Source organism: Penaeus japonicus, unplaced genomic scaffold, assembly GCF_977035675.1.
Source record: "Penaeus japonicus unplaced genomic scaffold, GWHDUDI00000001_assembly GWHDUDI00001320, whole genome shotgun sequence".
In the NCBI taxonomy this organism is placed as follows: domain Eukaryota; kingdom Metazoa; phylum Arthropoda; class Malacostraca; order Decapoda; family Penaeidae; genus Penaeus; species Penaeus japonicus.
Window position 1 is genome coordinate 1 of NW_028235722.1, and position 10,717 is coordinate 10,717.

Sequence of the window (10,717 nt, forward strand, 5' to 3'; positions counted from 1 at the left end):
CACACATCTCATATTATATCTTTGGGGCATTGAGCCATTGCAGTCTATTAAGTATATTGCACATACATTTAGTGGTAGGCGGACGTCTAATTTGGTATTAACGGCACTAGCCTATTCGCCACGGGTATAGGGCGTCCCGATCTACTACACTGTTTATTTGGTTGTCCAGCGGTGGGATGCAGCGATCTAGTGGTTACTCTTAATTCATTCAATTAATTTAGGGTCGAGAGTACGTGTGGTTGTCAGTAGTTGTAGCTCCTTAAAACGATCCGCCCAAATCTTTAAATTCATATTATAACTTGAAAATGGGTAAGCGGACCAGGAACAAGGCAAACAGACACAGATCTGTAAACATTGGGATTCGTCAGGTAGCAATCCGACTGGATGACCGCTATACAGGGTAAATAGTACTTTTGATAGATGGAGAACAAAGGGGTACTATTGGGTTTAACCATGTATGAGGAATTGTCACAGAAAGTACGAGGCCCTCCAGACGCAATTTCTCGCTGTCCAAGAGCAGTGTACGGACTTTGTCTAGGCTAATTAATGTAGGTGCTAGCACAATTTCAGATCACAATATTCGTCTGCCTCTAATCCATCTGATGCTTTATCAAGGTCAGAGCTTGTAACCATTCGTGAGCCAATTCCTCATTTTAAAGCCGAGATTCCAGCCTCGCAACCACTCCGTAGAAACCAAGAATTAGAAAACCTGGTTGCGTCATGTAGAAAATGCTCATCCATATGCACCAGATACTGTGTTGATTCGAGCGGCACGCAATAGTTGTCGTGGGGCAGCGGATGCTATTGTTAATTCAGCCATCTTTGATAACATTTCTTCTGGGTAGAATTAAAGAAGCTTTAAGGCTAAGGTTGCGTGGAACGTGTTCCTCAACAGATTTCCTTAAGCATTTTAAATAGTTATACTCTTGGTGCTCTGACTCCCGAGATTTCTTCTTGTCCATTGAAACGGTTGTATGCAAGGGATTAGGGATTATTCCTCAGAATTATGCTCCCCAGATGTTCTAATGTGGCGTACATTTATCGAAGTTTTACCCACATGGCTCCGTGAAAAGCTTATACTCACGGAAGACAAGCCCTTGTATACACTAGTAGAAGCAGCCCAAAAACTCTGGCATTTTCGATGCAATGCTGGAAAAGTTGAGCAACCCCCTGTCACCTTTGATATGGCAGGTGCTCGTCCTTCTTCCTCTTCAAGGGAGAAAACTACTTCGGTTGCCAGGGAGAGAGCTTTTCATTTTCAGGGTAATAGAATTTTACCTACCCCTAAGCAACAAGCTGTATCTCCTTCTCAGTATTGTAATTTTCATAGGATCGACACTCATGATACTCGTGATTGTCGGGCAGCCCAACGAGCTACTGTACGTTGCATAAGATGCAACAGACAAGGTCATTTAGCTTCAAATTGTTTTTTTCGATCACCCACAGAGATCCTAAGCCAGTAAGTGACTCTGCTCCCATCTTAGATAAGGTCAAAACTGGACGACCTTTGGTGGAGCTTCAAGTTAATAAAACCAAAACGGTATGTTTCATTGATAGTGGTAGTGAAGTCACTCTAATCAGAAAGTCTTTTCTAAAACAATTTCCTAATTTCAGCTCGCAACCGTCAGAGAGACCGCTGCGAGGTGCTGCAGGTACCATTTTTCAAACAAGGGAGGTAACGATGCTAACTTTCCAAATCTCAGATCGGGTAAGGTGCCGTCACCAGGTTTATGTTGTGGATGATGATGTTAACTTCCCGGGAGACATGTTAATTGGCATAGACTTTATCCGCCGGTTCAATTTTCGGCTCATTTTTAATCACTCACCTGCTCACAGCTATGTTCTCTTTAACAGGGTTAAGCTACCGGTTTACTACACCGACACTGCTTCCCTAGGCCTGGTATCCCTGCCTCGCTACCGCCTGCCTATTACGTGCCGTCGAAGTGACGCCGCATCCGAGGCCTTGGCAGCAGAATGCGCTCATACGATCACATGCCCTCCAAAGGCCGGTCGTTTCATCCCTTGCGATGTCACAGATGCTTCCGTAGCTCTGGCAGAAATCGTGGGAAGGACAGCGCAGGTATTAATACCACACAGTGTTGTGCACATAGCTGATGGACGTTGCCATGTCTGGGTGGTCAATGATCATGGGACGCCAGTTGTTCTTGAGCAAGGTTTCAGGTTGGCCAATTTGTCTCCGGTAACAGAAGTTTTCACTTCTCATACCCGTGCGCACCCCTCGACAGATCGAAATGACAATTTAGGTACCAAACAGATTCACCCTGAGTGCGTGGTGCAGGAGGTAAGCAATCCTTCCAATGTTGACTTTACTGATTTTGAAGATGATTTTGATTACTCTTTTGGCTTAGGTGATTTTGGCTATTCTTCAAATGACTTTGACGTTTTCCCACAGTGCTCGTTTGAAGTGTCTACTATTGGTAAGGATGGTGACCCAATGATGGAGATTCCACGAGCTGAATTAGACCATCTTTCGTCCATTAGACGAGGTGAGATCTTGCACTTATTGGAGAAATACTCTGCACTTTTTGATGCTGACGCTCCGATGGGAGTCTTACCTCATCTACAGCATCATATACATACTACCACAGATGTTCCCATTAGAACTAAGCAGTGGAGATTGCCTGAAAGCACTCGAGCTCACATACGGTCGGAGTGCGACCAAATGTTAAAAGACGGCATTATCGAGCATTCCTCCTCTCCTTGGCTTTCACCCGTTGTTTTAGTTCGTAAGAAAGATGGTTCAACCAGATTCTGTGTTGATTATCGACATCTGAATAAAATCACTACTAATGATACTTACCCTATTCCCAGGATGGATCAGGCGATAGATGAACTCGCGGGAACCCAGTGGTATACCTTGCTGGATGCTAAATCGGCATATTGGACCATAGAAGTCGCGCCCGAGGACCGTCCGAAGACGGCATTCAGCGACGGAGCTCGCTTGTTTCAATTTAAGCGCATGCCATTTGGGCTTACTACGGCTCCGTCCACTTTCCAGCGTGCCATTTCCGCCGTCTTGAATCCAATATTAGGTAAGCATGCTTTGGCATACCTTGATGACGTAGTGATTTATTCTAATGCATTCGAGGAGCACCTTGAACACCTCAGTGAGGTATTGGACCTTTTGTCACAGGCGGGATTCAGACTGAATGTGGCTAAGTGTTCGTTTTGCAGTCGACACCTTTATCTTCTTGGGTCACTTGGTAACACCAAGGGTTATTCTTCCAGACCGGAGAAAGTCAGAGCGATATCAAAAATGTCACTTCCTCGCACCCCTCGTCAGGCTAGGCAGTTCTTGCGTGCTACAAGATTTTCTAGGACGCATATTCCACAATATGCTCAAGTAGCAGCTCCCCTCACCCACCTACTTCGTAAAGATGTTAAATTTCGTTGGAAGGAAGTGAACAGGAATCGTTTGAGACTTTAAAGAAAAGCGTTGACATCGGCTCCTTGCTTGAGGAAGCCTGACTTTTCCCGTAGTTTTGAAGTCCATACAGATGCCTCTGGAGTCGCAATTGGTGCATGTCTAATCCAGAAAGCGGATAACGACACCCCTCATGCTTAGCTTATTTTCGGAGAACGCTCCGTCATGCAGAAAGGAATTACGCCACAGTTGATTTAGAGCCTCTTGCGTGGTGGAGGCGGTACGTCATTTCCACCCATATGTTTATGGTCGCAAGTTCTTGATATTCACTGATCATAGGCCTTTGGTATCTGTGGTTTAAGCAGCCCACAGCATCTGCGCGGATGACTCGTTGGAGTCACGAGCTCTCGTGTTATGATTATGTCCTTAGTTACAAACCGGGGCGTGTCATAACGTCCCAGATCTCTTAAGTAGGAATGTTACTCCCATTAATCAGGAATCTAATCCACTTTTGGATCCTCAGAGAGTGGCGGCAGAACAGCGCAGGGACCCCTTGTGGAGTGAATTGATAGGGTACCTATCTGAAGAGAGGCTCCCCAGGAGACGACTTCCGTTGCCTCTGGATGAATTTGAGTTGAGGGACGATGTTTTGTATCATCTTAGAACGCTTCCAGAGCGTCTGATTTGTCAGTTAGTGATACCTAGGAGTCTAAGAGAACACGCCCTAGAGTATGCTCATAATGATCCAACAGCTGCACACCCAGGTATCTTTCGTACTTACTGTCGTCTACGAGATCGATACTATTTTCTTGGAATGTTAGCTGAGACTAGACGATACGTACTGTCTTGTGCAGCATGTCAACAACGAAAGGGTTTAGCTAGCCGTGCTATGCTTCAGCATATGCCTGATGTAAGTGCTCCCTTGGAACGTGTTTCTGCCGATTTGTTGGATCTGGGTAGTTCGGATAAAGGTAATAGATTTGTGCTGGTCATAGTGGACCATTTCACCAGATTTGTTCAATTGATTCCGCTAGTTTCTAAGGATGCAGAGGTTGTAGCTGATGCTTTTATAAACAATTTTATCACTTTATTCGGGCCGCCCAAAGTACTCTTATCAGATAACGGCCGAGAATTTAAAAATACGTTATTTCAGAGGGAGGTTGTGTGAAATTATGAAGACTAGAAAGATGTATTCTACAGCATACCACGCCCAGGCTAATGGTATGGTGGAGAGGGTCAACCGAGTGGTGAAAGATGCTCGCGCTACACTTCATATGGGACCATCCAGAGGATTGGGATGATCTGCTGCCGTACGTCCGGTTTGCACTTAACACTTCAGTGCATCGCAGTGTAGGTGATACTCCGTTATACCTTCTTACCGGTCGAGATCTCTTCTTTCCAGTCGTTGGTACGAATTTGCAAGAAGTGGACGAGGATGTGGCCCCAGTTTTTCGTCAGAACTTGGAGACGGCACGTAATACAGCCCTCTCAGCGACGAGACAGGCAAGGGAAAGATGGGCTGCTGACTACAATCGTCGAGCTCGCCGTAAGCATGAGTTTAAGGAAGGTGATCTGGTATTACTACGTGGCACACCAAACTATGGTGGGAATCTTGCTCTCGCGCCTAGATGGATCGGTCCCGTGAGAGTTCTAAAGAAGATAGGACCGGCATCCTACGTCATCCAACACCCAGATGACCGGACTCGAGATATGAAGATGCACGCTAATCGACTTCGCGCCTTTATTGCACGTGCTGAGGTTCAATTTATGCCCGATGACCCATACGCCCGAGATGACGGTATCTTCGCATCAGATCCAGGTAGTGACGAGGATCCAGGTACGGCAGGAGTAAATTTGCAACCCTAGCAAAAGGGTACGAGCGAGTCTCGAGGCCTTTGGTGTTCTGTTTATTTTATGATTATTTTTGGGGTTGATTTCACTTCGCTCGTTTGACTGCGTACTAAGGCACCCAATGAGATGTTCCCCGACCGGTTCCCCACCCAGTTCACCACTTGACCCTGCCCAGTCAACACACCGGGTGGAGCTCTTCCTCACTTCGTTTTTTTTGAGAGATCGTCTGGACTTTGGATACTTTCTATAGAATTGACTGGTAAGCCATCAATTCTTTACACACAACAGCAAGCTGTTAGTGTTTTGTGGCTACATTTTTGCGCCTTTTGTGATTGCTGTCACTTCCACTTGCCTGTCTGCTTTACAGGAAGGTGGTATGTCGGAGCGGCTCACGCCGTACACTATCGGTAGCAATAAACCTGAATCGCCAAGGCGTTCTTCAGGCAAGAAAGGCGATAAGAACAGTTCCAAGGAACATAGTTCAAAGGCACAGACAAATAAAGAAGACTCTACTAAAGCGACACACGTGCGAGCAACTCTGCCGACATCGAGTCCGAGCAAACAAGCGCCGGCTCCGGTAGTTAGCGAGTCTACCGTGAGTGACAAACTGGAGTCACTCACACAGCTACTGAGTGGTTTTATTAACAACTTCACTCGTTCAGAGCCTGAGACTTCTAATTCTGTTCACCGTCCTCATGATATTTCGCTGTCTGATGGCGAAATTACCGACAGTGATACTACTGGGCCCGACCCTTTAGATCGTTTGGATGAAGTCATCAGCCCTGCCCAGCTTAATAATTCAGATCACAGTGAATTTCAAAAGGCTTTAGTGGATTTAGCCGGGTCTTTTCTTGGAGAAGAAGAAAAGGGTGAGGCATTATCAGACAAGCCGAGGCCAACATTCTAAACGGACAGTTTACGTCGAAGACCAAGTGATGACTCTGTGAAAGCCACGGCTGCAAAAAATTAAACTTCCTGCCAATGTGGACAACTTAAAAGTACCCGTCACAAATAAACGACATCACCCAGGCTTTGAACAATGGTGGGAAACTTCTTGATGCCCGTCATACACGGACAAATTGCCTCATATCCAAAGCCATTGTCCCCATTGCTAAGCTGTAAGTGATTTAGGAGAGCAGAAAAATCACCCAACAAACTTCTATCTTACAAGTTTGAAAAAACGATAGCCTGAGGCTTTTGGCTGCTGCCTTCAATTATCTTAATCATATACGAAAAGAAGTGGCTCGTATTCACGTGAATGACTCGGCTCTAACCCACCTTACTAGATGGGATTGTGAAGTGGGAACAAATGAACTTTTCCCCTTTGATGTTGTCAAAAAATGTGATGAGATACACAAGACAAAAAAGCTGGGGAGGCCTCAATATAAACAGAAAACCAACCTGCACGACCAACCCAGGAGATTCAAGCCTTACTATAACAAGAGACAGGTTGACAAAACCTATAACAGGGAAATCCCCATCTAGGTACAATTATAAGCCTTTTTTAGGCCAGAAACAGTCTCAGGGGAGGAAACCGTACAACAGGCACCCCCGTTAACACCGTCCCAGGTGAGCACATGTATTATATACGAACAGTTAACACCCCTAAAAAACTTTATAGGGGGAAAGGTTTATTTATATAACGATCGGTGGAAAGCGTTAACAGGGGATAAATTAATTCATGATATAATTTCAGGCAACGTTATCTCCTTTGATCAGTTGCCAACTCAAGACAAACCTCCAAACTCACTTGTTTTCTCTCGTAAGAATCAACAGGCCTTAGACTTAGCATGTTGGAATTTATTGGTTGTGGTATAGTCGAGGAATGTAGTAGACCATCACAAGGTTCATGTTTTTATTCGAATATTTTCCCCACAATCAAGAAAGATGCGCTCTGCTAGAGTTATATTGAATCTTAGAGAGACTAAAATGAATTCATTACTTTCATTCATTTTAAGATGGAGACCATTGCGGATGTTTTATCTATGATATCCCTCAAATTGTTATTTCAAGACCATTGACTTTAAACATGCCTTTTTCTCTATTTCTGTTAAGCCAGACCAAAGAAGGTGGGCTTCGTTTTCTATGGAATAATGCTCACTACAGTTTGCTTCTCTCCTCAGGGCTTATCATCAGCCCCTAGATTGTTTACAAAGTTGTTAAAACCGGCACTGGCATATTTGCGAAAATTAGGAATGTTAATATCGTGTTACATTGACGACTGTATTTTTATTGCTTCATCGAAGGAGGAGCTGTTGTATAACGTGAATTATGCAATGCAATTCTTGATTCATTAGGTCTGGACAATTAACATCGTAAAGTCGATTCTTGGTTCCTACTCAAAGAGTGAAATTTCTGGGCGTTCTTCTAGACTCGATCAACATGGCGGTAGCATTGCCTGATGATAAAATGAAGCGGATTCGATATGAGGGTAGTTTATTATGAATAAGAAAACGACTACTTTGCATGAATTATCTTCGTTTATCGGATTGGTTGTGTTTGCGGGTGTTGCCGTTCCTCAGGCACCGTTACATTATAAATACCTTTGGAGATCGGTCGGAATATGGCACTTATTAAGAGCAAGGGAGATTATGAGGCACACACCTTTTTAGATGTAAATTCTCGTGACTTGATTCGCTGGTGGGTCGATAACATCACTTATCAGAGATCTAAATCTATCATAAATCCTCATCCTGATTTAGAAATTCGTACGGATGCCTCACTAACAGGCTGGGGAGCGAAATTAGGCTCTATAGTAACTGGTGGAAATTGGAATAGTGATGAATTGAATCATATAAATTGTTTGGAATTGAAGGCTGTATTGTTGGGGCTAAAATCTTTATGCAGAGAATATAGAGACACTCACGTTAGATTGAGGTCAGACAACACGACAGTCATAGCTTGCATTGATCGACTGCGCAAGTAATAAAGTATCGTTATTGACGATTGTCGAACAGATTTTTGAATGGACAAACATTGAGAGGCATCACATTATCAGCCGAGTATATTAAAGGTTCGGAGAATATTGAAGCAGACCGGGAGTCACGAATAAAGAATAATGATATAGAATGGATGCTCGATCGTAACATCTTTTCTGCTTTATGCAAAAACTATTTTGTGCCAGAATTAGACTTGTTTGCCACCAGGATTAATGCTCAATTATGTAAGTTTGTAGCTTGGAAACCAGATCCTGATGCTTCTTATATCGATGCCTTTACCATACCATGGTCATGTGGTTTCAACTATGCCTTTCCACCTTTCAGTATTATCGGGAAAATGATCCAGAAAATGCAAGAGGAAAGAGCGACTCTTTTAGTAATTCTTCCTCTTTGGCCGACAAGAGTCTGGTTCCCAAGAGCACTGCAATTATTAGTGGAGGATCCTGTAATATTGCCTCGGAACTGCCTCACTCTTCCACAGGACCCATATCGCAAACATCCTCGAGCTGCAATGTTGAGACTCACAGCGATGGTGCTATCAGGAGATCTTTCGAAAGTCAAGGCCTTTCGCCAGAAGTTGCAACCTTTTTACTTGGGTCATGGCGAAATACAACAAAATTACAATATAGGTCGCATATCGAGAAATGGATGTCATTTTGTATCCAAGGGAAAGTTAATCCTTTCCTCCCTCTGTTGGTGTACTTCTGTAATCCCTCCTCATTGAATACAAGAAAGGGAAAAAAATATATAGCTCCATGAATACATTACGATCTTCTATTTCTGCGATTGGGAATATTGACGGTAAACCAGCAGGTCAACACTTGTTGGTATCCAGATTTATGAAGGCAGTTTTTCAAGAGAGGCCGGCTCTCCCTAGATATAACGTAACATGGGATCCTGAGGTTGTTCTTGAATATATAAAGACATTAGGACCGAACAAACATCTTAGGATTAATCAATTATCCAGGAAATTAGTAATGCTAATGCTGATCTTATCCGGGCAACGTTGTCAAACATTACATAAGTTAGATGTAAGGAATATGAATATTACCCACTCTAAGGTAGTATTTACTATTGGAGATATGCTAAAGACTTCAGGACCAAAGAGACATCTATCACAAATCAGTTTTAAGGCTTATGCACCCGATAAGAGGTTGTGTGTACACACAGCACTCAGACAATATTTGGAAAAGACTTTAGAAAAAAGGCTCGGGGAAAGTAACCTCTTTGTTCATAAATACAAAATCATACGGTAAACCAGCATCAAGGGACACATTAAGACGATGGATCGAAGGATATAATGAGGGATGCTGGGGATCAATTTATCAATCTTCGCTCCTCACTCGGACTAGGTCAGCCTCATCAAGCAAGAATGGCAGCGGCTTATCTGCCTCTGTCAACCATCATAAAAACAATAGGTTGGTCCAAGAAATCCACCTTCACAAAATATTATCACAAGCCTGTTAAAGATTTACACTTTGAAGATGCTGTATTAGCATAATATAAAGCTATTAGCTAGCTTTATGTAAAATCAATTCAGATTGGCTATGTATTTGTACATATTACTGTGTAAAATTTGGGTAATAAAAGGTTTTGTTCAATTGCATTTTCCTTTATGTATGTGTAGTAGTTTTGAGTAACCACTCTAAACCTCTCATTGGGTGCCTTAGTACGCAGTCAAACGAGCGAAGTGAAATTATAAGATTAAGCGAATACTCACCGAGTGTGAAGGTTAATCTTAATTTCACGAGCGTTTTACTGCGTCACTTAGGCACTAAATGTCCTCCCATACCCACCCCTTTAATAAAATATACAATCGCATCAAAATTTCTGGTTCACTCAAAACTACACTCTGAAGACTGAGTGGGGAACCGGTCGGGGAACATCTCATTTAGTGCCTAAGTGACGCAGTAAAACGCTCGTGAAATTAAGATTAACCTTCACACTCGGTGAGTATTCGCTTAATCTTATAATTTTTCGGCGTTGCCTTTCTCTTTGGGTCGTGGCACTGTTTGTTTTGTTATACCACGTTAATTATGCATATGACCATCTTGTAAACCCTAATATTCATACTGTACTCCTTCTCGCAGGGCATAGGCCGAGACTCTAGTCAAACAGTTCAAAAAAAAACAAATTGGAACCAGTGCTGGCGTTCCTCACCTGCCTATTCCTTGTCACCAGCTTACCACTTCATTTTACCCGACGCCGTGGGGGAGTGAAGTTGTCGCTGCGGATCGCGACGGCGCCGTCCATGCGCAATCGCCCCTCGATTACGTTACATAAAAGGTGCGCCTGCCTCAATTAAGATTGATAATTGAACGCCAATGACTTGTGCAAGTAAACGGTATGCTTGAGAGGAAAGCAATATTGAACACCAGTGGACCCCTGGCAACCTCCTTTGGCGCGTACCAATAGGAGTTGCCGTTTGATACGACACTGGCGCCGCTTCAGCGATCATCTCGCGAGCTTGGGTTCGACGTAGCCAGCATGGACAAGTGGAATTGCCTTATCAACCTGGACCGTATATCAGGTCCATTCCAGC

At 43.6% G+C, this 10,717-nt stretch overlaps 1 pseudogene; it reads left to right on the top strand.

The window, feature by feature from the left end:
- The first annotated feature begins 7,799 nt into the window (after positions 1-7,799).
- Positions 7,800-10,141, top strand: LOC147466394 (uncharacterized; annotated as a pseudogene).
- Positions 10,142-10,717: the final 576 nt, after the last annotated feature.